This window comes from Microtus ochrogaster, chromosome 7 (assembly GCF_000317375.1).
Source record: "Microtus ochrogaster isolate Prairie Vole_2 chromosome 7, MicOch1.0, whole genome shotgun sequence".
In the NCBI taxonomy this organism is placed as follows: Eukaryota; Metazoa; Chordata; class Mammalia; order Rodentia; family Cricetidae; genus Microtus; species Microtus ochrogaster.
In genome coordinates, this window is record NC_022014.1 from 38085892 (window position 1) to 38090467 (window position 4576).

Genomic DNA, 4576 nt, shown 5'->3' on the forward strand with positions numbered 1-4576 from the left:
AGCTCTTGTAGACCAGGCTGGTCTCGAACTCACAGAGATCCGCCTGCCTCTGCCTCCCGAGTGCTGGGATTAAAGGCGTGCGCCACCACCGCCTTAAAGATGATTGGTTCCACTTCTTAAAGATGATTGGTTAATAAAGCTTCCCCCCCATCACTACTGCAGCCACAGGCAAGATCCTTGGGACCTGACATGTAAACACCTACACTTTGCACAGACGTTACCTCTGCCCTTACCTCTCCTACTTCCTTCCCCTGGCTTCTGTCTCAGGACCTTTGCCCTGACTGTTACTCCCCCTTCCTCAACAGGGTTTCTCTGTAGCTTTTGGAGCCTGTCCTGGCTGTCCTGGAACTAGCTCTTGCAGACCATGCTAGCCTCAGACTCACAGAGATCCACCTGCATCTGCCTTCTGATTAAAGGCATGCACCACCACCACCTGGTACCTGACTGTTACTCTCCTGCCTCATGACCTCTGCGTGGGTTATTTCCTCTGTAATGCTCATCCATATATCAGCCTGGCTTGGTCTCTTTGTTCCAGGTTTTCATTCAAAGATCATTCGGACATCACGTGCTTAATAAGGCTCGGACTGACCATATCCTTAAAACATGCATCCGCACCCTGCTCCAGCTGGTACCCCCCATGTTCTCTACCCTGCCTTTTCCTGTCTCTACTGTTTCTCACTTGTCTCCCCCATGTGATAGACCTCCCTTACTATGGCTCCTGTTCTGTATGTGTTCTGCAGACCAGAAGTATTCATGGAGTCCCCGCTCTGCTGAGTCACTGATGCAGCCTGAACATAATACAGTGTTCATGTGTTCAGTGCTCAGAAGAACCAGCAAAGGCAAGGGAGCCTTAGGACAGGAGCGGGAATGGAAAGATGCTGCTCCTTCTGCTAGAGCTTCCGCTTCTGATGAGGGACACTTTCTATGACTCTAGTCACACACAGGACAAGGACCCCAGGCTGGTGGTACCCAGTGCTCCCTCTGTCCTTTCTTTTACTTTTTTTTCTTTTTTAAAAGATTTATCTATTTATTTTGTATGCATTGTTCTGCCTCCATGTATGCTTGCACACCAGAAGAGGGCACCAGATCTCTTTATAGATGATTGTGAGCCACCATGTGGTGGCTGGGAATTGAACTCAGGACCTCTGGAAGAGCAGTCAGTTCTCTTAACCTCTGAGCCATCTCTCCAGCCCCCAGTGCTTTTTTTTTTCTGTGCTAGGGATGAAAGTATTTACATATGAGTGTATGGGTCTGCAGGTGTGTGTGTGTGTGTGTGTGTGTGTGTGTGTGTGTGTGTGTGTGTATGTGTGATAAAATTTTTTTTGGTTATCTTTTATTTTGTGGTGGAGTGTGATGTGTGGAGGTCAAAGAACAACGTTGGGAGTCATTTCTCCCCTTTTATCATGTAGGTTCTGGAGATCCAACTCAGATGGTCAGGCTTGGCACAAGCACCTTTACTCACTTATTAATCTCCTTGGCTCTCCGCCTTATCTTTTGAGAAAATGTCTCATTGAAACTGGAGCTTGCTGTGCTAGACAGTGGTGGCACATACCTTTACTACCAGCATGGGAAGGCAGAGGTAGGTGGATCTCTGAGTTTGAGGTCAGCCCAGTCTACAGAGTAAGTGAGTTTCAGGAGAGCCAGGGCAACTCTGTCTCAAGAAAACAAAGGAAGAGGAGAAAGAGGAGGAGGAGGAAGAGGAAGAGGAGGAAGAGGAGGAGGAGGAAGATGACAATGACTAGCTGATCAGCAAGCCCCAGGGATCCTCATTCTCCATCTACGCAGTGCTGGGATTATAGGGCCATGCTGGTTTTATGTGGGTGCTGGGGATCTGAACTCAGGTCATCATCACACTCCTGTACCAAGCACGTTACCGACAGAGCCATCTATCTCCCTTGTCCCCTGTGCCCCAGTGCTATGCTAAGGTTTCACTGCCAAAAGCTTGTTTGATTTACACCCACAAATCTGCACTTAGTACTCTAACATCCTATGCCCTAGAGCAGTGGTTCTCAACATGGTTCTTCACACTGTGGTGACCCCAACCATAAATTTTCATTTCTATTTCTTTTTTTTTTAAAAAAGATTTATTTATCATGTACACAGTGTTCAGCCTCCATGTATGCCTGCAGGCCAGAGAGGGCACCAGATCTCATTACAGATGGTTGTGAGCCACCATGTGGTTGCTGGGAATTGAACTCAGGATCTCCGGAAGGGCAGTCAGTGCTTTTAACCTCTGAGCCATCTCTCCAGCCCCTCATTGCTTGCTATTTCATAAGTATAATTTTGCTAGTTACGAGTCCTAATGTAAATATGATATGCAGGATATCTGATATGTGATCCCAGTGACCCCCAGACGCCAAGACCCACAGGTTGAGAACCATTGCCCTTGTGCCTTTATGTTCAATGGGACTCACACCATCATTTGAAAACTTGGTAGCACACTGGAGTTATGGTGGGAGCTTTAGGAACACCAACGGGTTGTATTCAGCCCAACACAAAGCTGTTGGACTAGAGATTTAAAGTCAAGAAGAGAAGGTCTCACTATGATGACTAAACTAGTTTGGAACCTGTAGGCTCATGATCCTTCTGCCTTAGCAATCCAGCAGCTAGGGCTATGGGTACACACTACTGCACACAGTTTGACATAGGATTTAAAATGAACTCCATGTTGGAATGCAACCAAGTTTGAGCAGTGTTGCTCCATTATGCCAGCTCGAGCAGCTGTGGAGAGATGAAGCCAGCCGAGATATCTGAAGGGAAAATGGCAACAATAAACTTGAATTTAGCAGATACTTTTCTACGAATGAGAAGCTTTTTATGTTTTTCTGTTATGTACAAACAAGTTTCAACCTTGAGATGTTTTTGAAGAAAATGTGGACAGAGAGCTGCACAAGAGCACTCAGTTCCAGACTCTCTGCTTCTGGCATCAAGACCAGTTGCCTTTTGAATTTTTTGTCTTGTTTTTAACTATATTATTTTATATGCATGGGTATTCTGCCTGCATGTATTTTTTTGTGTACCACATGTGTGCTTGGTACCTGCAGAACAGGGTGTTGGACCTGGAATTGAATTTACAGACAGTTGTGAGCCACCATGTGGGTGCTGGGAACCAAAGCCAGGGCCTCTGAAAGAGAAGCCTTAACTGCTTAGACATCTTTCTAGTTCCTTTCGTTTTGGTTTGGAGGCACCAGAGATAGACTTCTGCCATGGTCACCCACTTCACTCTCGAGCAACACCTATGCCTTCCTTCTCAGGTGTGCTTGGTTGCAGACAGAACTCATGCTTGTAATTTTCCGTTGTCTTTGCAAGCATTTACAACTAGCAGAATTCCCACATTCTGTTTTTCTTATAGAGGCCTCAAACCAGGACAGACAAAAGGTTAAAATTTGGGTATTTAAGAATTGAAGCCAGGCAGTGGTGGTGCAAGCCTTTAATTCTAGCACGTGGGAGGCAGAAGCAGGAGGATCTCTGAGTTTTGGGGTCACACTGATATATAGAGTGAGTTCCAGGAAAGCCAGCACTACACAGAGAAACCCACTCTCAAAAAACAAAACAACAAAAAGAACAGAGATATGTAGGGCAGGAAAGATAACTCAGTGGTCAAGAGCACTCTTGCAAAACAACAAAAAACCAAAAAAAAAAAAAAAAAAAGCTGAGTGGTGCTGGCATAAGCCTTTAATCCCAGCAGGGGGATCTCTGAGGCCAGCCTAGTCTAGAGTGAGTTCCAAGACAGCTGGGTCTACATAGAGAAAACCTGTCTTGAAAAATCAAAACAAATAAACAGCAAAAACCTAAAACAACACAAAAAGGAAAACCAACCTGAAATAAGGGCACTCTCGCACTTTCAGAGCACCTGGGTTTCGTTCCCAGCACCCACATGGTGGCTCACAACCACAACCACCTCTAAGTCCAGTTTCAGGGAATCTGATGCCCTCTTCTGACCTCCTTTGCTGAGGGGTAATGCTTTTGTACACGATAAAAATATTTGTCACTGGTACTGGCTTAGTAAAATGCTGATTGGCCAGTAGCCAGGCAGGAAGTATAGGCAGGGCCACCAGCCAAGGAGAATTCTGGGAAGAGGAAGTAGGATGAAAATGCCTGAGAAAAAGTACTAAGCCACATGGCTAAACATAGACAAGAATTATGGGTTGAGTTGTAAGAACTAGTTAATAATAAGCCTGAGCTAATACACCAAACAGAACTATATTACAACACTGTTTAGCCGATGGCTCAGGCGTATTTCCAGCTAGCTCTTACATTTTAAACTAACCTATTTCTTTTTTTTAAATATTTATTTATTATGTATAAAATGTTCTGTCTGTGTGTATGTCTGCAGGCCAGAAGAGGGCACCAGACCTCATTACAGATGGTTGCGAGCCACCATGTGGCTGCTGGGAATTGAACTCAGGACCTTTGGAAGAACAGGCAATGCTCTTAAACACTGAGCCATCTCTCCAGCCCCCACTAACCTAGTTCTTTACATAGGCACTTGATGCTATAAACTTTTGTATTAGCATTGATTTTAAAGTGTTCCTAGAGCCGGGCGGTGGTGGCGCACGCCTTTAATCCCAGCACT